General features: G+C 44.9%; 1 protein-coding gene across 1 annotated transcript in view; it reads right to left on the bottom strand.

Annotated features, from left to right (window-relative positions):
• Positions 1 to 26,901, bottom strand: part of LOC147112280 (myelin transcription factor 1-like protein) — a 568,764-nt gene extending 541,863 nt beyond the window's left edge. Inside the window, exon 1 of the mRNA XM_085996413.1 lies at positions 26,582 to 26,901. The gene's annotated coding sequence lies outside the window, so the exon portion shown is untranslated. The remainder of the gene's footprint in view (positions 1 to 26,581) is intronic.
• Positions 26,902 to 27,841: the final 940 nt, after the last annotated feature.

Here is a 27,841-nt window from a genome sequence, read left to right as displayed (position 1 = left end):
GATGTGGGCAAGGCCAGCATTTATTGCCCATCCCTAGTTGCTCTTGAGAAGGTGGTGGTGAGCCACCTTCTTTGAACTGCTGCAGTCCCGTGTGGTGAAGGTACTCCCACAGTGCTGTTAGGGAGGGAGTCCCAGGATTTTAGCCCAGCGACGATGAAGGAACGGCGATATATTTCCAAGTCAGGATGATGTGTGACTTGGAGGGGAACTTGGAGGCGGTGGTGTTCCCATGCGCCTGCTGCCCTTGTCCTTCTAGGTGGAAGAGGTCGCAGGTTTGGGAGGTGCTGCCGAAGAAGCCTTGGTGAGTTGCTGCAGTGCATCTTGTAGATGGTACACACTGCAGCAAAAGAACCAGAGGCGATATGAGGAAAAAAACATTTTGCACAGCGAGTTGTTGTGGTCTGGAATGCACTGCCTGAAAGGGCGGTGGAAGCAGATTCAATAATATCTTTCAAAGGGAATTAGATAAATACTTGAAGGGGGAAAATGTTCTGGGCTATTGGGAAAGAGCAGGGGTGTGGGACTAATTGGATAGCTGTATCAAAGAGCCGGCACAGGCACGATGGGCCGAATGACCTCCTTCTGTGCTGTATCATTCTATGATTCAAGACGCACTTACCTGTAGCAAAAATGAGAAAGTCTACCATCAAACTCCAAAGCTAGCTTAAACTTATCTATATGTTAAACCATTGTAAGTGTTGTGTCTCAAGGGGTTTTATACCCTTACCTATATAACAATTAAGAAGGACTCCGGGGTGGAGAGTTTAGTTAATGGCCATTTTATTTACAATGTGCTTCTTCACTCAATGCACTACATTTCCCATAGTGCATTGCAAATCACCACTACGGTATCCCATGTGGGACAATTCTAATACACATTCAAAATACACAACATATTACCTCCCCCTTAAAATAGAATGTCCACAAAACAGAATAACTGAAAATGACTATAACTTTGGAAGAGAGGGTAGACTGCCTTCTACATTCCGCTAACCCTGGGGATTATTCTGCCCCATGCACACAGGTTAGCACTAACTGTAACTAAGGCGCTCTGGAGGCTGCCTTTCTCTTTGGGGGTAACGCCTAGTCTCAGGAGCAGGCTCTGGCTGGCTCTCCCGTGACCCTGCAGGCGTGGCTTCCTCCCTCGATGGCACAAGAGTGGATGGTGCCACCGTCTCAGGGTCAGACGACCAGTCCCTGCTGGAGCCCCCAGCAGGTCCTTGATCCTCTGTTTCTTGGGTTACCTGTGGCGACTGTCTTGGCAGTAACTGGTCTACATGCCGTCTCCATGTTCGGTCGTCTTCGGTGCGGACTCGGTATGAAACGGGGCCCGTCTTTTGAATGAACGTAGCCGGGACCCACCGCTCCGGGGTGGTGTAATTATGCGCGAGGACTTTGCCCCCCACCACAAAGTGTCGTTCTTTGGACCTCTGAGCTCGTCTGCTGACTTGATCCTGCTGATTGGCGTGCACCACTGCTTCTGTGGACGTTGGCCTCAGCAGGTCAAGGCGTGTCCGTAGCTGCCTTCCCATGAGTAAGTAAGCAGGAGATGCTCCAGTCGTAGCATGAGGCGTGTTTCGGTATTTCAGCAAGAAAGCATTCAGGTGCTGCTTTAGAGGAGCATCACTTCTTGCCGCTTTCAACGCGCGTTTCAGTGTTCTGACAAATCTCTCCGCCAATCCATTCGTGGATGGATGATAAGGCGCGGAGAACGTGTGCTGGATTCCATTGCTCTTGAGGAACTCCTCCATCTCCTGGGATGTGAATTGTGTTCCATTGTTGGTTACGATCTGCTCCGGCAGACCAAATCGCCCGAACATCTCTCTCAGAGTCTCGATGGTTTTCTCTGTAGTGGTAGTGGACATTACTGCAACCTCCGGCCATTTGGAATGGGAGTCCACCGCGACCAGGAACATCGCTCCTTCTACTGGTCCCGCGAAGTCCAGATGGATCCGTTGCCACGGTGTCGCCGGCCATTCCCATGGATGCAGTGGCGCTGCTCTTGGCGTATCCCTGGTTGTCTCGCATGATGGGCATGATTTCGCTTCAACTTCAATTTCATGATGCAGACCGGGCCACCAGAAGTAGCTTCGTGCCAGCTCCTTCATCCGGACAATACCACAATGTCCTGAGTGCAGCTCGTTGAGGACATGTTTCCGCAGCTTTGGTGGTATGATCACTCGCATGCCCCAAAGGAGGCATCCTGACATGACAGACAACTCCTTCCCTCTTGACAGGTAAGGTAGGAGCTCAGGTGGTGCATCTGACACCCGTGATCCGTCTCCTCGCATCACCCGATCCAGCACCTTGGATAGCGTAGGGTCCACTCTGGTCTCTTTCTTGACCTGCTGGGCCGTGACAGGGGCATTGCTCACCATGTCAAAGTAGAAAATCTTCTGCTCGCAGCCTTCGGAGGGCACAGGCAGCGGAAGTCTTGACAATCCGTCCACATTGCCATGTGCTGCTGGCCTCTGGTATTTGATGTTGTAATTGTGAGCGCTTAACATCAGCGCCCAGTGCTGCATCCTGCACGCTGCCAGGGAGGGTATTCCTGTGTGTGGACCAAAGGTCGATGTCAGAGGACGATGATCCGTCAGCAAGGTGAATTTCCTTCCGAACAAGTAGTGATGGACCTTTTTGATTCCAAAGATGATGCCCAAAGCCTCTTTTTCGATCTGCGGGTATTTCACCTCCGCCTTGCTCAGGGACCTTGATGCGAATGCAATCGGCTTCTCTTCGCCTGAGGGAAAGATGTGGGACACGACTGCGCCGACGCCATAAGGCGACGCGTCACAGGCCAGCTGAATCTGCAACGACGGGTCAAAGTGCATCAACACTCTGGGGTCAGTCAAAGCTGCTTTTGCTTTCTTGAATGCAGCTTCGCACTCCTTCGTCCATGCCCAGGCCTTGCCCTGACACAGCAGCTCATGTAATGGCTTCAACAGTGATGCCAGCTGTGGAATAAACTTTCCGTAATAGTTCAGGAGACCTAAGAATGACCGCAGCTGGCCAACATTTGTAGGTCCAGGAGTTTCGGCAATGGCTTTCACTTTCGACGGTGCTGTGTGTAGGCCGTCCACGTCGGTGACATGGCCTAGGTACTCCACTGATGGCTTGAAAAATTTGCATTTGTCCTTGCGAACGCGTAAGCCATATTCTTCAAGTCTTCCCAGTGTCTTCGTCAGGTTCTGCAGATGCTCGTTGTTGTCCTTTCCTGTGACAAGGATATCATCGAGATAACATTGTACCCCTGGAATGCCGCTTAAGATCTGGTCCATAGCCCGCTGAAACAATGCTGGTGCTGACGTTATACCAAAGGGTAGGCGGCAGTACCTGTAGAGGCCCTTGTGGGTGGTGATGGTGAGGTACTTCTGTGAGTCCTCTTCTACATGCATCTGCAAGTAGGCTTGGCATAGATCAATCTTGCTAAACTTCTGACCGCCTGCTAGACCCGCGAAAAGACCTTCAATGATGGGGAGGGGGTACTGTTCAGCTGAGAGCACAGGATTCACTGTTACTTTGAAATCTCCACATAAGCGAACTGCGCCGTCACTCTTCATCACTGGTACCACGGGCGTGGCCCACTCACTGTGCGAAACCGGCACCAGGACCCCTATCTTGACCAGATGCTCCAGGTCAGCCTCCACCTTTGGTCTGAGGGCGTAGGGAACGTTCCTGGCCTTCAGGAATCGTGGCTGGCTGTCAGGCTTCACCTTGAGTTTGACCGTAATCCCCTTCATACTCCCCAATTCTCCGTCAAAGACAGCCGCATGCTTTGTCAACACTGCCGCTAGCCCCGCCTTTTCGACTGACACCACATTCACTTTTTTCCAATCCAGATGAATTTTCTCCAACCATGGCCTGCCCATCAGGGATGGATAGTCACCCTTGACCACGTAAACTGGCAGCATCACGGTTTGTCCATTAAGCTCCACCTTGACCTCCGTCTTACCCAGCATTGGGACTGTTTCCCCAGTGTAGGTCTTTAAGATGAGCTTGGCCGGCGTCAGTGATAGGTGGTTCAGTTTTTCTTTGAATAGCTTCTCTGAAATCAAGGAGACAGCAGCCCCTGTATCCAGCTCCATTTTGACCGGTATTCCCTCTAGTAGTGGAGTGACTCCATAGCCTGATGAGCCTCCATTCACCGTTAACACATGGAGATTCAGCTCCCATCAGAGTCTGTGTCACTGTCTTCCTGTTCTTGTTTCACCATGTGTAGGTTTTTCTTTTTAGAACGCCAGTTGGATGTGTTTCCTTGTTTGTTTTTGTGTGTCTCTGTGTAGGATTATTTACTTTGTCCTTTACACACACGTTCAATGTGTCCTTTCTTTTCACATTTCCGACAGGTCAGGTCTTTACACCAGCAGTCAGATGGCTGATGACCTGACCTTCCACATCTGTAACACTCTCTGGCGCCCCTTGCATGCTTATCCGGTGTAGCTACTACCCTGTGCACTCTTGTTGCAGCCCCCAACAGCTGTGCATCTTTAGCTGCTAACTCCATAGGCACAGCGAGCTCCATGGCTGATTTAAGCGTCAGTTTGTCAGTCGTGAGCAAGCACTTCTGTGTTGCTTCACATCTTAATCCACACACAAACCTATCACGGACAGTGTCATTTAGAGTTTCACCAAACTCACAATGCTCAGTTAGCTTCTTTAGCACTGCAACATATTCGGCTATGGACTCACCCTCCCCTTGGTTTCGTTTGTGAAACCTGAACACCTCGGCAATCAGCAGCGGCTTGGGTGCGAAATGTGTTTCCAAAACTTCCACAATCTGATCATATGTCTTAGCGCCGGGCTTATCCGGGTGCATCAAACTCCGTAACAAGCCAAATGTTTTTGCTCCGATCACACTGAGGAACATCGCCACTTTCACGTCATCTTTAATGCCATTTGCAGTCATGAAAAATCCGAAACGCTCTGTATAAGCACTCCATTGCTGCGCCATTTCATCAAATGGTCCAAATGCTCCGGTTAGCATAGCCATTTTGTTTTCTTTTTTTTTCTTTACAGTCCTTTTCCTCCACTTTAAAAAAAAATTTTTACAGTCCTTTTCCTCCACTTCGTTTCACTGTATTGTTACTCTCCCCCTTCTTATTTGTGTAACACACGAACCGCCACCTTTACGAGGCGATTGCATCAGCACTAAACTGCGGGCGCGCCATTAAGAAAAGACAGGAACTTCTTACATTAAACATCGCCGATTCCAGTGCAAAGTGATGCGCAAGTCCGTCGTCCTCGTCGCCAGTTTTGTTGTGTCTCAAGGGGTTTTATACCCTTACCTATATAACAATTAAGAAGGACTCCGGGGTGGAGAGTATAGTTAACGGCCATTTTATTTACAATGTGCTTCTTCACTCAATGCACTACATTTCCCATAGTGCATTGCAAATCACCACTATGGTATCCCATGTGGGACAATTCTAATACACATTCAAAATACACAACGGTAAGTAACTGGCATCTATTGTGCAAACAGTTTCTTACAAATGACTTTACAAGCCCTATACAAAACAATTCCTTACAAGCCAGTTTCCCCATACATTTTGCATTGTTGTAGAGCAGCTTTGCACCACCACAAACCCTGTCGTATGAATGAGGCGTGAAAGCACCTGAATTGAATTTAGGTATGGGGTGTGCTCTCACGCCACTTTAACTGCAGCTGTTGTAAAGTGAAACTTTAAAGCTAGCCATCCCAGTGGCTCTTGGCTAAACATTGGCATTTTAACATATATTTGAGTGCGCTTAATCGGAGCTCTGCACTGCCTGTTTGTGCACATGTGCAGATCTTGACTATCCCTGGCCAGAGTGTTATGTGGAGGTGGCAGTGTAACTCTCAAGTCATAACATTGTTTTATACATCCACTTTTAACAGATGCCTGGGAGTATGCTATATGGAGGATACTGAGTGGGTGGCAAACGGATTACAAGGCAGTAATCCTGTTGCGTTATTCAGTATTAACCACAAAAGAAATGTGTTTGTCATTTGAACCCTGAGACTGAAATACTGCCTGTAATCCTTTGCCATCCATCAATATTTTTCATATCACGTGAATTTTTTTTTTAACCTCTGTTAGCGTCATCACTCCTTGACTGCAGCTGCCTCTAGGTGAGGCCCTGAACAGACACAACAAGCTGATGATGCAAAAATGATGCAATCTTTCATAGACCATCAGCCTGCTGACCCAAATTGACACTGGAGCTCACAGCCGAGCACATTTTTTTCAAAACGATGAGTTGCAAAGGAACTCACCACCTTTCACATAATTTGAGGCTGTAACACACTCGCGGGGAAATCAAACGTTTTCGTAAACAGCGAGGGAACGCTTGAGCGGTTCCCAAGCATCGTCCCCAAGAACGCACTGATCAAAAAGGAAAGATGGTGCTGGGAATGTGAAATAAAAACAGAAACGCTGGGAAACACAAAGCAGCCTCCGATAGGGAAAGAGAGGCTAATGCTTCATGTGATGCCCTCCATCAGAACTGATGGTTCTGAGGCAAACACCTTGCTCGGACTGGCCAGAACAAAGAACAAAGAGAAGGTAAGAACTATAAGTGGAAGCTAAAGCGCAAATATATTAGTTACTTTCACAAAAAAAAAGATAATAGATTTCATAGCCTGTACCCTTTAGGACAAGACTGTCCAAACTTAATGGCCCTGAAATTAGGATCGGGAGCTTGCCGCGCGTGCAAGCCCCCGATGTGCGCTCACCCTGTGCACCGACATCTGAAGCCCGGGCCTGCTTGCATTTCCTGTCACAGGCCCGGTTCAGATGTCGGCGCGATGTGCTTACCTGATCCAGCGGCGTAGTTAGTGCGATGTGCCGGCTGGGATCAGGTGAGCACTGTGCAGCCAATCAGGGGAGGGGAAACTCATTCATGAGTTTGAGAGTAAGAACTGTCAAACTCATGAAAAGTATGGGCTGCCAAAACACTACTTAAACTTTAAATAACATTTTTAAAAACATCCCACTGATTATATTAACTATAAATAAGTTTTTAAAAATGTTTTAAACAATTAATCAATTTTTTGAAAAAAATAAATTTTGAAAAAATAGGGTCTAAAACTAAACTTACCTTACTGTAAATTCTTTAAAAATAATAAACCTGTGGGAAAAAAAATTCTAAATTGTACTAAAAGCCCACTTACCTGTAAAACTAAATACTTACGTCTGGTTTTTCCACGCGTAAAAACCGGAGGCCTTTACACTCGGGCAACTCTGAAAAAAAAAAGGAATTTCACTGCGCACGCGCTGCCTGTGCAGTCGCACGCGTTCTGCCTCTTAACCCCTTGGGTCAGAGGACAGGAAATGCCGGTTTTTAGCGCATGCGCTGTGCATGCTGAAAACCGGCAATTCCTCCGGGCACACGCGTGAGTACCCCGTCCGTACTCACGCGTTGTGACAGGAATTACTGGGCCAATACGATAGCAAAATACTGCGGATGCTGGAAATCTGAAATAACAACAGAAAACACTGGAAAAACTCAGCAGGTCAGGCAACATCCGTGGAGAGAGAAACAGAGTTAACGTTTCAGGTCGAAACCTTTCTTCAGAACTGAGAATAAACAGGAAATGAAACAGATTAAAAAGCAGGTTTAGGGGCTGGGAAATGGGGGAGGGGATGACAGAACAAAAGGGAAGGTCTGGGAGAGGTGAAGAGACATTAAGAGATATTCAAGGCGAGACGAGATGGTAATAGGACAGGTAAAAGAGACAAAGGATGGCTCTAGATTAGGTGTGAAATGCGCTGGCAGAGTGAGAGACAGTTGCCATGTGGGGGAGAGAGAGAAAGAAAAGGAAAAGGCACAAACCAAAAGTGTGGATAAAAAACTGTCCAAACTTTTTGTTTTCGTGGCCCACACAAGAATGTAGCATGAAGACTTGGGGCCACATATTAAGCTTAAATTCATGTTCCTATTAATTTGCATCCATCTCAAGTTGCCGAGACTAACAGATCCCGGTGTTCTGATTTAGGATTTAACCACCAGCGAGGCAACTGTGCTAAAAGCAGCCTCTTCCAATCCTCCAGGCCCACAAAAACTCAGACAGGATAAACCAGAAAATAAGAAAAATAAGCACAAATAGGTAGGAGTTGGTTGAGCTTTCAGGGCCAGATTGCTAGGTTTCAGGGGCCGCAGGTGACCCGCAGGCTGCAGTTTGGATACCCCCCTTCTTTTTTTTTAACAATACTTGGGTTGTAATACAATCACCTGATAAGAAAGAAGTATTCCACCGACAAAGAATATACTTTTCGTTCTATTATTCCTGTAAATAAATATAAATTCAATGAGGCGAGGCTCCCAATGTGAAGCCTCACTAAATAATCGGGCCTTAGCATTATAGCCCTATCTCTGACTTACAACGTTGCCCTGCGAGGCTTTCCACTGGGAGCTGAATTTTCCTTATATTATAAAATTGATAACTTTCAAAATATTTGAATATTCTTTTTGAACATTTAGCCCAGGCTATTCTATCAAAGGCTGACTGATAAAAGGAGTTTATTTATGTTTTTCTTTCTAGTTCCATTTCCTAATTTTTTTTTATAACAGCAAGCTGTACTGCTTGCAAACAACTCCGTTCACCTGCAATTCAGTCCAGGTGGTCTAAAATTACCCTGTAATCTTTTGTCCTGTACACTGCCCTACTAAGGGATTAGGGCCCTGAGCAGAGTCTGGGGAATCTGGGATGTTGACACCAGAGATTATAACATTTTAAAACTTATTAAAATTATATAAAATGAAGCTTAAGTAAGTAGTTACAATTCCAAGGAGTATAGATAAGTTGCTTGACATAACCACAAATTCTGTAACGGGGCAAGGACTTAAGCTCAGACAAAGGAAAGTGAACAGGTAGTTTAGATTTAACTACTTAACACAGAGGGGGCAAACGTGGCAAGCAAACTGCACAAGAGAGAGACACTGAAAGCAGACAGCGAAAGAGAGTTCAAGAGGGAGCGAGATACATTTTGACAAAAGAAACTTGAGCAGATAAGGGACGGAGGATAGTAGGGCATTTTTGAAATTTGGACCATGTTCCTATATACAGGAAAACTTTGGTTTATGCGGAGGTTAACTGTCCGGAATGCTCGAGCCACCGGCAAAAATCAGGAGCCGTTTCGTTAGGTTTTTTTTCTTTTCGTTGCTTTTTTTTCCCCACCAGTCAGGCTCTGCAAGGTCTCGCAAGCGTCTCTGTAGCTTAGCAACAGCTTCAGCAAGGTACGCCCGACTGTTTAGAAGCTGTTGCTAAGCAACAGGGTTTGTTGCCAGATACGGAGCTCAAAATCTCTGTATGTTTCAACATTACCGCTGGTTTGTCCGGCAGTTTTGATGGGACGGCAACAGCTCGGTCCCGTCGGTGCCGGATAGCACAAAGTTTCCTGTAGTAATGACCCATTAATGAACACAGCCAGGTAATGAGCACCTCAGACTGAGTTAATGGTCTATTCATACGAAGTATGCACCAGCAAACTCCAGTAACACGCGTGCACCCCATCTGCACCCTGCAAGTGTGACTGGCACAGTAACAGAAGCATTTCCATAGCATTAATGGGATGAATTAAATCTCTCCAACAAACTCCATTTAGCAAGGTGGTTTTGCTGCATATTTCTGAAGGCAAAACGTAAAAGGCAACCCCTGGTGGCATAGCCTGCCATGGGCTGACATTTTTCAGACCAGGAGTGGGCCATATGCAGATGTACATTGTTGCCCTGAATGGACCTAACCCTGACATTGTTGGGCAAATTAAAGTCTGGATGCATCTTTTCAATTGTTGGCACTGCTCTGTAAACAGGCTGAGCTCAGAGAACTGGGAGTCAACACGTATTACAGAACTACCTCAAGAAGAAGCAGTTCTGCAATTTGATTGGATAATAGCTGATGCTACAGGAATTTCCTAATGCCATATCAACGGCCTAATCATTTTTCTTCAATACTATTTTACTCCTCCCCCATTTTTTTGTCTTTTTCTGTCTCCCTCCTGCCTCCAGGCTACCTTTGAGTCAGAAGAGTAGGATAGTCTGTGTCACAGACTTATCAATGAATGCTTCTCCATATGAAACAGGAGAGGCATGCAGTGAGATGGAATCAGCTGTTGCCAATCTTTACTGCCCCTGAAAGTGAACATTCTGCAGCTTAATCAAAAACTGAACTCATTCATGAAGGCAAAGTGGTTGCTGTGCTCAAAAGACAGTCAAGGTTGGGGTTTCAAACTTGGGCTTTTGAACGCCAGTTCAGTAATCTATTGCTAAAGATACTGAGGCGCAACAAGGTCTAAAGATTAGCTATTGCTAAATGCACTGGACCCTATTGCTTGAGTGATCAAGCACTCTGCTTGGGAGTTTCACTGTACCATTGTAGACCAGCGCCCTCTGCATGAGAGTCCAACAAACCACTGCTAGAGAATTGGGGGTTGATTTCTCTGGGATTTCTCCCCCCACCCCGCCCTGTCCACTGTAACTTCAGCGGAAGATCTGCAGAAACAGGGTAAACACCGCTTACACTCTTTCTCCAGGGTGTCCACAGATCTTCCGCTGAAGTTAAGGAAGTCGGTTGGGGGAGACCCCATGGAAATTCGACCCCTTGGAATACTACACAGAGCCTCACTCTAACCTTGAATATGCAGGACCATGTTCATGGCTCTCCAGTATTCTCGTGGTCCACTGGTGCCCTGAATGTGAATGTGATGCTAGGCTACTTTAGCTGTCAACCCTTGATTGAAAGTCCCTATTGCTCTGCTACTAGAATTATGGGCCCTCTAAACCTGAGTCCAAGATTACTACAATAGCTAGGAACTTAGAAACAGGAGTAGGTCATTCAGCCCCTTGAGCCTGCTCTGCCATTCAATTAGATCATGGTTGATCTGCCCCTCAACTCCATTTTCCCGCCTTTGCTCCATATTCCTTGATACCCTTACCTAACAAAAATCTATCCATCTCAGTCTTGAAAGCTCCAATTAACCCCCAGCATCCACAGCCTTTTGGGGGAGAGAGTTCCAAATTTCGACTACCCTTTGTGGGGAAAAAGTGCATCCTGATTTCTCACCTGAATGGCCTGGCTCTAATGTTAAGATTATGTCCCCTTGCTCTTTATTCCCCCACCAGAGGAAAACATTTCTCCGTGACTTCCCTATTGAATCCTTTTAACATTTTAAGCACCACAAGTCACCACACGTACTGCACATCAGTGCTCATTGAGCTACTGGTCTTTCTGACTGGGGGTACAACACCTTTTTTGCAAGTTTGCGTGGCTTCTTTATATTTCAAATGTAATTTACAGCTGATTGTGGCTAAACACTTTTACCTGAGGAATAATTTACCGTTAGCTGACCAATTTCAAATTAATTCACAATAGTAAATACATAAAATCAGTTTTGGCTAAGCCAGTAGCTCAGAGAACCCGATCATATAGTAAAAAATAACGTGTATTCTTCACAACAATTTAATTTTGAACTGTTAGCTAAAGTAATAGATTATTTTTTTCAGTGTCAGTGGAAAATTAGAATATGAACGCCCCCCCCCCTCTCCCCCTCCCATCTTCTTCACTTTGCTTTCAAAGACTGTGATTCATGCTCGGGCTTGGTTGTATGGATATTGGCATCCCTCCAGTACCTTGCTCAAGTAGCCATCGTTCATATGTGAGCATGGATAGTGAGTCACAGGGGGCTATTGAGCCATGAGGCTTATCACAGCCGGGCCCGATCCCGTCTTTATCTCGGATACGCACACATAAACATTTCAGGAATTGACAGCAATTGGCTGTGTTCCCTACAGCAGAGATACTGAGACCAGTTGTTGAACCCCCCAAGACTGCCTTGGCTGAAAGCAGCCCACTCTGCACAGAGCTGGAATCAAATCTGGGACCTTTCCTGAGCTGTGTGGCTCAGTGCCACCTCATGTAACACCAGTTCCCACTGAGACATGGGTACTCCCAGTGCGGCGCTGAGGGAGCGCCGCACTGTCGCATGTGCCGTCTTTCTGATGAGACGTTAAATCGAGGCCCCGTCTGCTGTCTCAGGTGGACGTAAAAGATCCCATGGCACTATTTCGAAGAAGAGCAGGAGCGTTATCCCCGGTGTCCCCGGCCAATAGTTATCCCTCAGCCAACATCACTAAACAGATTATCTGGTCATTATCACATTGCAGTTTGCGCAAATTGGCTGCTGCGTTTCTTACATTAAAGCAGCGACTACATTTCAAAAGTACTTCAGTGGCTGTAAAGCGCTTTGGGATATCCCGAGGCCGTGAAAGGCGCTATATAAATGCAAGTCATTCTTTCTTTCTATCATTCTATAGTAACAGATACAGGGCCAAGGGGAGAGTGCAGGGCGGCGAGGTTAATTTTGGATGCCTCCAGCAAAAAGCTAGAACAGACACGATGGGCCGAATGGCCTTTATCCGTACTGTAATGCTCTATGGTTTTATGGAAGATAATTATAAAGCTTAATAATGACTTTGTGAGCTTTACCACGCCAGCTTTTTGTTATGTAGAGCAAGAGGATATCCCTAATTTGATACGCTGCATTTTACAGATAAAAAGCATGCAAAAGCATCACACATGCACACAGTAAGTGATACAACGGATTGCTCATGTGCAAGTCAGCGTTGGATACCGATTTTCATAAATGATACAAATATTTTAAAAGAACATTACAGTACCAGAAAATGTAACATTATCTTCTGAGACATTCGTTTTGAAGCTACATATGGCAAATGATGCACAGTAGATGCCAAACATATAGTCAACATTTCACTTTCATACGGTTTGATGAAAGGATAAAAATAGGGATTCCTTTATTGGTTTCTTTTAGCACAAATAAGTGTGAGGTAAATTATTACCAATTTTAAATCTCAGTACTCTAATTTCTGAGCTGCCCTCGTCTCAAATTGGCAGTTTTGAAGAACTGTTACATTTGACATGCTCTCTTTCCTGTGTTTCTCATTTTCTGTCTGAATTTGAAGTAATCTTTTACCCTCTTTCTATCAACCATTCAACACATGACCAGTGTGGGCTGGCAACCAACTCCCAGGAAAATGCTAATTCTAAAATAGACGCCAGAAGATGTGTGATAGTGACCCTTAGCGACCCACAAGCTGATTTTCTCTCATTAGATGGTGATGACAAATTTTGTGAAACAACAGCATCGTTGCTTCTCCCCTAACCAAACAGCCTACCAACACTCACTGCTTAGGCTCAGTTCTCAATAATGGTTACTCGGGTGAGTTAGCAGAGAGCTGTCTGCAGCTCTGGAACTGTGTCCAAAGATGTGCGGGTTAGGTTGATTGGCCATGATAAAAATTGGCCCTTAGTGTTAGGGGGGATTAAATATGTGGGGTTACGGGGTTACGGGGATAGGGCTTGGGTGGGATGGCTGTCGGTGTAGGGACCGGGTGCTAGGGTTTGGATGATCAGCCATGATCTCGTTGAATGGCGGAGCAGGCTCGAAGGGCCGAATGGCCTACACCTGCTCCTAGTTTCTATGTTTCTATGTTTCTAAGTCAATGCTTCAACGGAGAAAGTTAGAAAACAAACTGCAGAACTTGCATCGCGATAGTTCCTGCTGCAGTAAACAATAGCCAGGACATTCCTGGCACCGCCAACGTTCCTTCGCTGGAGGTTCAGCAGGAACTCCATTTACACGCGCTAACGGGCTTTCCGCTGCACCTCTGACAGAACAATGCTGGCAGAGTGGGAGAAGCGCTGAGGAATTCCTCAGCCAATGACTCTGGTGCAGTGAGAAATTCCGAATAGACAATATGCTGGCCGAGAAACTGAGGTCGGAATTTTAATCTGGAGTTGGGTTGGGAGCGGGGGCAGTCGGGGGGGGGGGGGGGTGGTGGGTGGCTAGAAAGTGGTCGGGAAGCCCGGGAGAACTGATTAGCATTTGAAAGGTCTTGTTTCCCACCCGCAGCCAGCCGCATGGAGAGGCTGGCTGGCTGCGAGCGTGTAGGCCGATGGCACTGGGCCGCAGAGAGGAAGGAGGGAGGGATCGGGGGAGGGGGTGGTCAGGGGCCGGAGGAGCATCTGGGGGTGTGGCGGGGGGTGGGGGGTGGCAGTGGTCGGGATATGGGAGCCAGTGGAGCATGGGGGGGCCGGAGGAGCACCGGGACTGGAAGGGGGGAGGCCAGGCAGGTAATCAGGGGCCGGAGGAGGGATCAGAGGCCTTGGGTGGGGGGGGCGGGGGGGGGGTGAGGTCAGGGGGAAATTGCAGGCCTTGTGGTTGGGAGATTGGAGGCCTCGGGGGGGGGGGGCGGGGAATCGGAGACCTCGTGGGGGGATTAGAGGCCTCGGGGGGTGGGTGAAGCAGGGACGCTGTATCCAGTAGGTAAGTGGTAAGGCAGTTCCCTCCTGGATCCAGCAGTCCTCGCCTTCCTTTAGCTGGCAGGTTTCCCTTGGCCTGGGAAACCCGCTCAACCAGTGTTAAATTTGTAATGGTGGATCGCCATGAGGCACGCCAGCCTCGTTATAATATTGAAATGGGTGACCTGCCTCCTGGGAGCAAGTGGACTGCCCACCCCACTCCCCCATCACACCTGCACCCCCCCGCCCAACCTACCGCCCGTGACCTCCCCCCCCCACACCTGCACCCCACACCTGCAGCCCCCCCCCGCCCCCGTTAAAACCTGAAGTGGGCGGTTACGGTCGATATTCAGTTTTTAACACTTTAACCTCCCATCCGACCCCAACCTCCCATTTTTGGGGGGTTAAAATTCCCTTCTGAGACTTTAGAGGAGGTTAATCCTGACTATTTCAGAAATTAAGCCCGCACACCATGACAAAGCTCTTTAAATGCAGTAAAGACTGTCGATAATAGCCACCTTTGGGGCTGACAGAAGGTGGGCTTTACTGGCAGTCAGCCTCTTAATGCAGAGTTTGAATCTGAATCATTACAATGAGTACTACTGCGAATGTCATTACATGGTCATTTTAGACAGGTGGTTTTATGTTGCTTGTGATACTGTAATACATTGTTCAAGATTAACAATATGTGATGTTTTTTCTTCCCTTCTCCCCTGTAGGTGTTAACTCCATGTTGGAGTACAGTTCCATGGGTGTTGACTACCTTACCCAAGTGGCCATTGTTCACAAATGTGCCTTGACACGAGCATCAGCTGGCTATTTAACTGCCAGGGCTATTACACCAAAGCTCAATCTTGTACGCACCTGACATAGAAAGGGTTGCCAGACAACAATCAGGAGTGCCAATCTTGGTCAATTTTTCTCTCTTTAAGCAATCCTTGACTCTAAGGCCAATTGTATAGCCCCTATTGTCATCCTGTCTGAGAACAGATAGCTCTGCACAGAACTAGGATTGAATTTGGGACTTTCCCAGTCTCTATAGTTACCTACTCATTGGGTAATCTCACTGATCTATTGGGGGAACTATAAGACATGAATTTTAAAAAGAGTAGTTATATAAGTTGCCATAATGTATACCACTACATTATGGCAACTTATCCTTCTGAAATTAACCTGTATGATCTTCAGAGTTCCTTGCATGTAACACGGGACAGCATCAAAATCAAGTTCCAATCATGATTGTCAAGAACATACAGTTAACAAAGGTTCTGAAAAGATGATACAGCGGAGTTGAATTATTTGCGATATGTCCAGACAAACAAAAAGTTGCACACCAGACTTGCTTATGACACGGGCTAAGGAATTCCAAAGTTTTGAAGTCTTGGGAGGTATGAATTAAGCAGTGGGATGAGTCTTGATTTCAACAATGCGGAGCAGAATGAAGAAGGGTGTCTTGGCTGCAGCTTAGGAAGAGCATGAGAGGAAAGGTCAGAGAATCAACGACCATCTGTAAATGTCTTGCATATGCCACATACTGTACTTCCTGTAAGCATCACACTTAGGCCGGAGTTTTCCAGGGTGGTAGCGGGTCGGGTGGGAAAGTTGCTATTTTTGACAGCGGGTCGGGAACCCGCTGTTATCCTGCCCCCCGCGCGCCTTTCCCTCAGGCACGTCTGTCATCGCGGAGCCGACCCGACCGGCAGCGGCGGGCGACCCATTTGAGATGATTAACAGATAGTTGTCAGACCCTTAACAGGCTTTTTTAACTTACTTTTTAAATGTAACTGCATGGCCACGGCAACCACGCTGCTCGGGAAGCACGTCTGTCAACCTGAGGCGGGAGTTCTGTGGCCATTGCTCCAGCTGATTACTTGACAGCATCGAATGTTCAGTGAAAGCTCCCACCTGACAGATGATCACTTTCCTCAGACAGGAGCTGTTGCTCAGTCCATTTCCAGCACAGATTCTGCAGGCTGAAAGTCTTTCCAGCAATGTCGCCATCCAGTCTCTAGAGTTTAGAAGAATGAAAGGTGATCTCATTGAAACATACAAAATTCTTACAGGGCTTGACAGGGTAGATGCAGGGAGGATGTTTCCCCCTGGCTGGGGAGTCTAGAACCAGGGGTCACAGTCTCAGAATAAGGGGTTGGCCATTTAGGACTGAGATGAGGAGAAATGTCTTCACTCAGAGGGTGGTGAATCTTTGGAATTCTCTACCCCAGAGGGTTGTGGAATCTCAGCCGTTGAGTATATTCAAGTCAGAGATCAATAGATATTTGGACTCTAGGGGAATCAAGGGATATGGGGATAGTGCAGGAAAGTGGAGTTGAGGTAGAAGATCAGCCATGATCTTATTGAATGGTGGAGCAGGCTCGAGGGGCCAAATGGCCGACTCCTGCTCCTATTTCTTATGTCCTTATGTTCTTATTCCATCAACATGGGTGCCATTTATACTGTCTCACCTTGGTTCTCAGAATCGGACCACGATGAGCCCCAACTTCAGCAGTACCAGGCACACCAGCAGCACCAACAACAACACCAACCTTCTCCGCAATCAACTGATGCTGCACAGGATGCAGGACACATCAGCACCCGAGCACATTGCTGCCTGAGAGGCCAGGGATGACCTCATCATGGCCAGATTTACTTCTCTTGATGCTGTACACCCACATGGCTGCCACATGATGCGCCAGGTTGGCACCAGCCCACACCAACACCATAAAGCATCCCTACAATGACCAAGCCATTCCTTTCACACTCATCGCCATTGCAGGGCGGGGGGTACCGTTATGTCTCACCATTCACTGCAACTCACTGAGCCACTTCCAAGGGTGCACACAAATCTGTCCAATACCGGAAAGTATGGAAAATAAAGATTCTTATGTTTGACACCACATTAACAGAAACTTTACAAAAACATTGGATAAAACACCCAAGTGGCTACCCTTGTGTGTTGTTAGTTGGTATGATTGCACGCGGGTGAGGGGTGGCTAGTGAGATGGGGATCTGATAATGTAGATAGAGAGGGATGGGTGGAGATATGTTGATGTGAGTAAGGATGTGCAGGAGTAGGGTAGGGGAGGCAGAATGATGGGGATGTGATGAGAGGCACAGCAGGATGAGGCGGAGTGTGGCTTTGTACTAACATTTCCTAATCTAATGAGATCATTGAAACGTTTGCGGCACTGCACCCAGGTCCTCCCGACCACATCCCTGCTGGTGACCTCCTCTGCAATCTGCAACCAGGTTCTTTTGGTCTCCTGGGGATGTCTCTTCCGCCCATCGGAAGGGAAGAGGACCTCCCTGCGTGCTCTGACTCCCTCCATAAGCATATGGAAGGAGTCATCGGAGAACCTGGGTGCAGCCCTCGGCCTCTGTGCAGTGCTTGTCAGTGACGTAAGAAAACTACTCGGCACTTGGTCTGAGTATTAAACAAGGCTTTAATCAACTGTTTTACAACATGGAGATCTAGTCGTGTCCTTCACTAGTTCCTGTTAAAGAATGTCCTGCACAAGCTGGGCCCATGCCCGAGTATTTATACTCTCCCTGGACAGCGCCACCAGCAGGCTGCCCAGTATTATTTCATAAGTCATTTCCACATGAATGACAAGATTCATGTCAGTCAGTGTTTGCAGCACTCCAATGCTGTAGTGCACTGACAGCACTGTGTTAGATTAAACGCCAAATCTACTGTGGCCATAGTCCCTTTAAAGATCCCGGCTGAAAACGCGTCATGAATGACGTCACCAGACCCGCACCATTTAATTGGGCCGGGTGACGCGCTGGGCGGGGCTTAATAGGCCCTATTAAGGGAAAGTCATTTTCAGCAGTGGGATGGAACCACCAAGCGGGGTCGCGACCCGCCACGCTGACCGCCCGCACCGGACCCACCTGAGGTATTCAAAATTCCGGCCTTAGTTTCCGCCACGCTACAGTAGTCACACTTTGTTGATTATCTCAAAGTAAAGCAGCAATAAATCAGACCTGAGAGGGGTAGACAATGAACCAGTCAAAAGTGAGGAAAGTAGGCTGAATAAACAGTAGCCTGAAAAACCAACGGCCCTAACAGTACATGGTGCATTATTTAGCACAACACGTCCATTATTATAAAACAGCACCTCCTCCAACTCACCGTGAACAATTCCAGAGGAGATCTGCTAGTGGTTGATACTGATAACATAGAAAAGTTGCAATGGAGCAAGAGAGAGGTTGGTGAATAAAGGTGAGAGAGGGATCGCCTATCAGGCAAGATTTTTCCTACGTTCTATCCCAGATCCTTCCTCCGGTTCTCCATCACCTTCACCCAGTTCTTCCTGGACGACGATGCCTCTCATTCCTCTGCCTCCTCCAACTCCAGTCACCGTTACATAGCTATTTTATTATGCAGAACACAGCAAACTACTGTGATACAACCCACACCATCTTGGGCCTATTGCAGGGAATCCGCAGAGTGATCAATGTACCGGAACCGTAGCTTCAAGATGCCGATGATGTATCCGGTGGTCCCTTGGTTATTGTTGTACCTGTGCTGCTCAGGTGTGCTGGGGTTGCGGAGGGGTGTATCCCTTGTCCCCTAGCAGCCAGCTTCTGACCTTCCTGGAGGGGTGTAATAGTAGGGGGGAGGAATGAGTGTCTCAGGGTGAAAGTTTGGTGAAAGTTTGCCAGCGAAACCGACACAGACTTGCATAATCCCATCGATGGTGATTCCATACCAGTTGGACTGACGTAAGAAAACTACTAGGCACTTGGTCTGAGTATTAAACAAGGCTTTAATCAACTGTTTTTCAACATGGAGATCTAGTTGTGTCCTTCACTAGTTCCTGTTAAAGAATGTCCTGAGCAAGCTGGCCCCATGCCCGAGTATTTATACTCTCCCTGGACAGCGCCACCAGCAGGCCGCCCAGTATTATTTCATAAGTAATTTCCCATGAATGACAAGATTCATACCATGGACATTGATGGATTGATAGCCCTTCCTGTTGAGAAGAGCTCTTGGCTCAATCTCTGGTGCCTTGATAACTACATGTGTGCAGTCAATGATGTCCTGTACACAAGGGAAGCCGGCCACAGCTCCAAATCCTAGAGCTCTTTCGTTCTGGCTGTTGGCGTCCATCGGCAATGTACTAGATTGGCTCTGGCTAAGAGGGTATTGGTGACCTGCCTACTACAGCTGTCCACTGCAGACTGGGAGATGCTGGTGATGTCTCCTGTAGTAGCCCGGAAGGAGCCAGAGGCGAGAAAGTTCAGGGCGGTGGTACCCTTCACCCCCACCGACAGAGGCTGCCCCACCCCACCTCTGGTCAAAGCAGGCAGAAAGTCGCGCAGCAGGATGCTGCACAGATCTGTAACCGCTTGGCTGATGAAGTGCCACCTCCTGACAAACTGATCCCCTGAGACGTCCAGGAAAGCGACTCAGGCTACAGACCCTGTGGGCTGGGTAAGGCCTTCTACCAGCAGCCTCCCTCGCCTTCTGTGGCGCTAACAGGCACAGGTGCTGCTCTCCCTGGCTGCTGAGGCTACTGCTATTGTTAGTCTGTCCAGAATAAAGAAGCAAAAAATGGCACCTAGGATAAGCTGAAAATGCTTAGTCAGGGTGAGTGAGGCAAACAAATGAAAAAGAAGCGATCTCCAAGCTCAGAAATGAATTTGGAATACATTAATCAGAAAAGCATAGAAATCCTATTGATCTACATTAATGGTGGCGAGTACCCCTTTAAATTTCCTGCAGGCCATGTCAGTCAGTTTCTGAGGTCAAGCTCACGAGGTATTACGGAGCGGGTTGTCCGCTGGGCAGGTCTTTTGCCCCGACCGATTAAAATTGTGTTGGGATCACAGTTACGTCATGGAACCCCCATTTAAATACATTCTTGAGGCACCCCGGCCGGTTTCTGAACGGAGTCTGTTGCTCCGTGAAAACCAGGATCAGTCAGTTCAAACAAAAAAGGGAATGGGGCGGTAAGTACGCTTCCCCAAATTTAACAGCTCACCTGCTCCGTTCCCGCCGGTCGGGGAGGATTTAAAACATAGAAACATAAAAGATAGGAGCAGGAGTAGGCCATTCGGCCCCTCGAGCCTGCTCCGCCATTCAATGAGATCATGGCTGATCATCCAAACTCAGTACCTTGTCCCTGCTTTCTCCCCATATCCCTTGATCCCTTTAGCCTTAAGAAATATATCTAACTCCTTCTTGAATATATTTAATGAATTGGCCTCAACTGCCTTCTGTGGTAGAGAATTCCACAGGTTCACCACTCTCTGGGTGAAGGAATTCCTCCTCATCTCAGTCCTAAATGGCTTACCCCTTATCCTTAGACTGTGACCCCTGGTTCTGGACTCCCCAACCATCGGGAACATCCTTCCTGCATCTAGTCTGTAAAAGATGTTTCGGGCCTCAGCTTCAGATCCCCACATCTCCTGCTGCTGGTTGAAATCAATGCAGCCTTTCCTCAGCTGCTGAGAAGTACGGAGACAGACACAGCTTTAAAGCTGGTTTTTGCTCATTTGAAAATAAATCTTTTGCTTAGAAATCATTAATTTGGGGGATTCCTACTGCAGCTGTCCACATAGTTCAGTAATCCTCCGTGTTACATCGGCTCAACAATGAGGAGGGAGAGCGGGGTGATTTTTTCGGATCTGAACATCTCCTGCCAGAGCTCATCACTTGTGAAAGTCATTCATGCTTTGAAAACAGGAAAAGAAGACGGTGAATATGTGGCACCCAGCACTCGGACACAGATAACAGCATCATACAGTCGCACTTTCAGAAGGGCCAAGTAAACTATTGATTAACTTGCAAAAATTGCTGAAGTTGAAATTGGGATGGTCTGATGCTCAATTTCAGCTGAATTACACAAATGGAAAGTAAAAAAAAGTAAAACGAATATATGGTCATCCATCTACAATTTATTACTATAAAATAATGTTATGTTCTCAAAACACAGAAAATGAATATTTCTTACTGCATTAATGTCATTAACACCAGATCTGTAGAGCAATATATAGTACAACATATACATCATACTCGTCGTGTCTGTTATATATTTTCATTCAATACAGTACAGGTTTTTTAATAAAAATGATTTTAGTTATTTGGAAATGTTCAGGGCACACAGAACTAATACTACATACCTCTTCATTTTATAGGACTAAAATGAAAGCAAATTCCACTTAAAGAAAAAGACCAGCACTTACTAATAGCCTAAAAACGTGCATGAAAAGTTTCAGCCACCAACCTAATCCATTCCAGTACCTACAATATCCAGTCATTTCAAAGTGCAGCTACTCCTCTGCAAATAAAACAGCAGATTTGCAGCACTAACTTGAACAACTCGTTTCTAAGACAGAGCCAGATACACAGGCAGACAGAAAAAAAAATACTGCTAAAATGATTACTCTTTTTTAATTTCCGCAATTTTAAAGTATATTCACAAGGTTACTGGAAATAAATTACAATCATAAGGCACCAGTGAGCTAGCTATTTTAAAAACTAAAAAAAAAAATACTTTGTACCTCTCAAACACGACATTCAAAGGAACCACTGCACTGGGAACGTTCTCAGTTGGGAATATAATTGAGGATAAATTTTGAATGAATTATGTTGTGCAGTTTTGATCTTTTTTTCTTACAGTTTAAATAAAAGCCATCGTCACTGTAACAAAAGAAGATGTGGTCTCTGTAGGAATGTGCAGAAGCAGTTTGATTCATTCCACTGCACAGAAAATCCAACGCATTGTTGTGGTACTGAAAAATTCAATTCAGTTTTTTTTATACATTGTATTTGCAAGTTCAAGTACAAGCACAAAAGCTGTACAATATCTCTTTCCATCACATGTTGGGTTCACACATAATGTTATTTACAGTCCCCTAGATTTTCCTTGTTATCCTATTTCTTCAATTCTGTTTTCAAAACTGTTGCCAGGTAATCTTGTATGTGAGCAATGTTCATGATAAGAAGATGCTGTAAACTAAGTATACGTTTGTTTCTGTTTCGGTATTCTAGCTTTTTACCTTTACTTTGTATGGTTCATGCTCCTGATCTATTTTTAGCCAACGTGGAATCTGTACTAAATAGTACGATGGGTAATTCCATGAATATTTAATTTGACATATGGTGGAATTCTTTTATATGCAATAAGTTAAGATAGTGGGGTGGTTGGGGAGAGGATGGGGGGGAATTCTATGTAACCAGACATGAATGTTACAGGACCAGCTATATTATTGCTATATAAGGGAAAAGGAAAACTGTGATTCGGTAACCTTTTCTATTCGTCAGGGCATTGGAAATAATTTATCGAATATGTGGACTCCAAGCTGTATTTTATGTTTAAGTAGCTACAACAGACTGAGGCATGCTTCCACGTTTTATGGGCAGTGCACCAGTTGTGGTATCTTTAAATTAATTCTCTGATGCCAAAGACAGACAGACAGTTTGGATCTTGTGTTGCTGGTTCAATAAAATTAATACACGCTACCTACAAATATGCTGGCGGATCTTTCTCAGCTTTTCAGCCTGTAGCAAAAGTTTACCAGTGAGGTTCACAACCTGCTGCCTCACAATCCTCCTATTTCTCCATTTTGTTACCTCGGTTATCGGCCCCTCTTTTTGTTTTGTTTATTTTTCTTTTGGTGAGACCCAAAGGTACATTTTTGCTGCTGAGAATTAAAATCCACTGGCCAAATTATACAGCTCGTTATAAAAAAAAGCAGCAGTCCTGATTATTCAGAAAATCAGTTTATGATAAATAATCTCATGCATTTATATATATATATGTTATACTTTCTTTCCTTTTTGTCCATCATCAAACCAGAAATGGTCCGACCCCTTAGAATGTTATGTACGTGCACAAATATAGCTCACAAAATCTAAAAATTATCCAGCTGACACATTGCATTAAAAAAAATTACAGTGCAAGAAACTATCATTATTATTTTTTTTCAACTTTCATTCATTTTCCAAGTAACAACAGCTTTCAAAATCCACATTCAACACACATTTTACGACAATTGAGCTATGCTGTAAAAAAAAAAAAATAAAAGGCCAAAACAAAAATAATTACCTTACTGGGATATGTGGTGACGCACCAGACATAAAGGAGTCGGAGAGAGCAGGGACTTCCTAGGCACTGCAGTCAGATTCTGCACTCTTAACTAGGCCCGAGACGACCAAGGAAACACTTCAAAAGCAAAAAAACACCCTTCCTTCCATATTGCAGCGCATTGCCCAGAAGATTGCTTAACCTGCTCCATAACAATAAACTTCAACAATGACCTTGATTTCCACCACCTCCCCACACCCCCCCTCCGCCCCCCCCGCAACAATACTTTTTCCATTTGTCTAATCACACATTTCACCTGTACGTCTCGTCTTTTTTCAAAACTCCTGAAGATCACCACTGTTCATCTGTACGCTAATAGCTCTGCCACATGGGCAAAAGTGATAATAGTCCTGGTGGAAATATCAACAGGCCGAGACAGAGGCTTGGAAATTCATAGTTAAAAACAACAATAAAAGGGAGCAGAGGAGTGCACACACTCCGCGATGGCTGCTGATTCAAACACAACCTCAGCTTAGGGGCATCAGACAGACAAGAGACTGCAGAAAGCCTAGCTATGTAGTATGCATCGAATATGAGCTCCCTTAAGAGACAATCCTTTCTGCAGCAGTTTAAAATCACTAGCATATTGCTGACTTACCTCTTCCTCAGCTACAGACTTACATCAGGGAAAGTTGTATTCCAACCAAATCAAAAATGTGTGGTCAAAAATTTCATGGATATCAGAACAATGGAAGCAAACGTGACAAGTGTTTCCTAACACTGTCATCAATTCTGTGGTCGATTCTACGAGATCATGGTTTGGGGTTCTATACCTAGTACTGCTAATACAGTACCCATGGGTCCTTGAATCTCTAGAGCTGTGTGTGTATTGTGTGCAGTGCTGTATATAATGTAATAAAGGGAAAGGCTGAATGTAAGATCTGACCAAAAAAAAAAAACCACTATCCTCCTAATTTAAAATTAAAACTTCAACATTTTTCAAACATTTTTTCATAAAATTAAATGCATATTTATGGTGTAAAAATCTGATTCAAAAATTTTTAAAAAACAGCAATTGCAAAAAGAAAATTAGAGTTTGGAGCTTTAGAGACCATTGCAGATTACAGCAATAATCTCTGGGTGAGTTGCTTCAGATCATTACTTTTTAAATTGGATAAAGTCTATGAATTATTAGATTAAACCTTTTGAGCGCTAAATTTGCTTTGCACCTTATAAAACACATTTGCCATTCCCTATTGTCAACCAAATGATGTATATAAACTTCTACAGTCATACCATTTAAAAAAAAGACCAATATCCATAACTGCAAAGATTATAAAAATGTTGTTTCTGTCATACTTTAGAACAATGCAAAAATACTATGGTGGGCATCAAACGTTAATTTATTAAAAGATTCTCACAACTTTTGTTATCTGTAATAAAATAAGAGTTTTAAAAAAATACTTTTTAAACACTGCAATTTTATCTGTTCAAAATCACCAGTGAGATATAATTAGGAAATTATGATTCACTGAGCTCTGTCCTGAATTCATTTAATATACTAATCTTTATGTTAATATCTTCATTAACAATATCAGTTATCCAAGACAACACTCATTACTTCGGGTTTCAAAAGTTTAAGAGTAGAAAAGTTGCACAAATAACTTAATTGTGTTTACAATTGTGACTTCAGAAAAAACAGCCTTCTAAAATAATGCTGGATTTCTTAAAATATATTCTGCAGCTTTAATGACAGCAAGGCACACGCTGGGTGTATTATTAAGTCCCCAACACAATGAAGCATCCTTAGCTAACAAATCAGCATGAAGCATAACTAAGGTAAAGCGAAAGAGTCATTCTCAGTCTGTCTGTTAGCTGGTAGGGGGTCAGTCAGGGCTCAGAGCACCAGCCATGGACAGCTCCCGGTGCTGACAGGACACTCAAGACACATTTCCCAAATGAAACCACCCCTCAAAAAATAACCAGCAAATGGATTGAAGCACAAACTAAATAGCAGTGTCCACAGAATAACAGCAGTGAAGCACACATCCCTAAATAATCACATTCATCAAATTCATCTTGGAATCAGAAACAGTCAAAAGTAAACTTGCAGGAAAAATAGCACCAATAGGTAGGCAAAAAATAGGGTGAACTCTGATGCAGCCTACTTTGTTTTATCCTGAAGCTTTCACAACTGGTTTCTAAACTTGCAAGTATTTGAATAAATATTCTGCTTCTGCAGGGCACATAAGCTTGAAAGTGCTGAGCAGCTCCATGGAGTAGAGCAATAAAAGCTTTATAAAGTAATAATGGATTTGTAAAAGAGACAGAGCAAGTTATGATGGCCTACGTCAATGTGATGAGCTTTAAAAGTGAAATATATTAAGTCCAAATAATTCTGTTTTGTTTAGTTTTGGGGAACATTCAAGACATTTTAAGTATGTTTACCTTATGAATATTAACCTTGATTCAGAATCATTTAAAACTTTACAGCATTCAAACTAATTTTCTGAAGATCCAAATGGGACTAGTTTGAGGCAGCATTTTAAGAGTTCTATCATCTAGGTCAAGTTTGATACTTTCCATTTATGGCCTAAATCTGCCGACTCTAATTCTAAATACTGTCTCTTTTACTTGTCTTCAAATTAAGGGAAGCCCGAAATATATTTTTGCTGTTTGTTCTATAAAATATTAGGCTTTCTTTGCTGATGATCAGTTAAGCCAACCTTTTGAAACTATGGCACTATAATATTTGTAGGCACATGTGGACATAATAACTTCCAGCCACCTTCAAGCTTGTGTCCTGACTTTATACCAATTACATCAGCTCAACAAATAACAGATCAGTGACGAACTTTTACCACAAGATCGGATATAGAATTAGAAAGGACAAGGTATACGGCTGTCAATAGTAACCAACAAACACAACTGAAGACTGAACTACTGGATTCAACAAACAAACTAAAAGGGCATATGCAGTATATTCTCAGAGGTGAACATTTTTATAAATTACGTTCTTTTTTTTTTAACCATTGCTCGAATATAAATCTGAACTGCATCACACCCGGCACTGCCTGTGCTATTCCTACTTTCTCTTTTCCAAACGCTATAGCTATTAAAACACAGCACAGATCACAGCTGAAAAAAGAGAGGAATCTCATCAACCCGTACTAGAAATATTTGAACATAAGCAGACTATTCAGAGAAATTGGGAACAAAAAAAAAGAGAGAACTAAACTACACCCACCACAATAAGCAAAATACTGTCACTTCAACCAGACTGCAGAGAACAGCACTCTTCGCTGTGCAGAAGCTTAGGTAGAAATGTCGCCTTGGCAAGGATGACAAATGCAGCACGATAGGCTACCAGGCCTAAGGGATCTGTTATACTTCCACATACATCCACTAATGCACACACTCCCACTCATCCTCTCGATAGGCTTTTTTTTTCACATCTTTTTACCAGCTTCAAATCTCCGGCATATGACCTTCTGTTAAATAGATAAAAAAAAAACGCTTATCAGTCATGCAAATGAGGCTGAATTCATTTTCCACAACAGATGGCCTCATAGATAATGATGATGGAACACAGAAAATTGAATGTCTCTTGCTATGTGGCCATGGTAACCAAGAGCAGAATAATATCAATAAGAGGTGCTGCATAATAAGGTTGTCAGTTCTGAAAATCACACACTCTGACTGAAACAGGTATAACGGGCAAGTTAATTTTTATATTTGAATCTTTCTGCTTTTATGAATGAATGATAATGAATTTTAATACAAAGTATCACCTTGGTTGCTGATGCAGTGAAGTCTCCTTTTCTACCCTTTCTTTGTTGAAAACTGCATTTTTTTGTTGTTGTTGTTTTTGATCTGGTGCTGGGGGTTTGGGTTGGGGGGGGGGGTCACTGTATCAGCGTGGGTTTTTGTTTTAAATGCTTTTTTTAAAATCCGTGCTTGCTGCAGTCCAGCTGATATGGAATGCTGCAATGATGCAACGGTGGCTCGCCTCAGGCTTCCACCCTGGTTCTCAAGGGGCCGTCCTGCAAAAATGAATCAGCAGACGTCCTGATCAAACTGATTAAAATGAAAATGGCAAAGGCACACGTCTGGGCGGAACTACCGCGCATCACTGCCTGGCTGGCAAGCACGCTCGCAGCATCTCCACTAATGGCTGCTTGGCTCTTCTGTCAAGCAGCCTGAAAAGAGGTCTGCAGTTTCTAACCTGGTTTTTCCCCCCCACCCCAATACAGAACAAAAAAAAAATGCTGAACCGACGGCCAAAGTGCTCAAAACATATATGTGTGACTTTCCTCCTCGGCTGCGCCTGCCTTTTTGCCGGGGCTTGTGTGTGTGTGTCTCTGCTGCTAGCTCTTGTGCATTTTAATTCAGAAATCAATGGAGCCGCTCTAATGGAGCCTCCACTTTCCGAGCAGCTGCAGACGCCAGTGCTCAAAACAACTAATGACGTCTGTGGAGGTTTTCAGCTGATTGGGCACTGCATCGG

The sequence above is a fragment of the Somniosus microcephalus genome, chromosome 9, assembly GCF_052327205.1.
Source record: "Somniosus microcephalus isolate GS21.2 chromosome 9, FLI_Smic_1.0, whole genome shotgun sequence".
NCBI lineage: Eukaryota > Metazoa > Chordata > Chondrichthyes > Squaliformes > Somniosidae > Somniosus > Somniosus microcephalus.
This window is presented reverse-complemented; position numbering and strand designations above follow the sequence as displayed.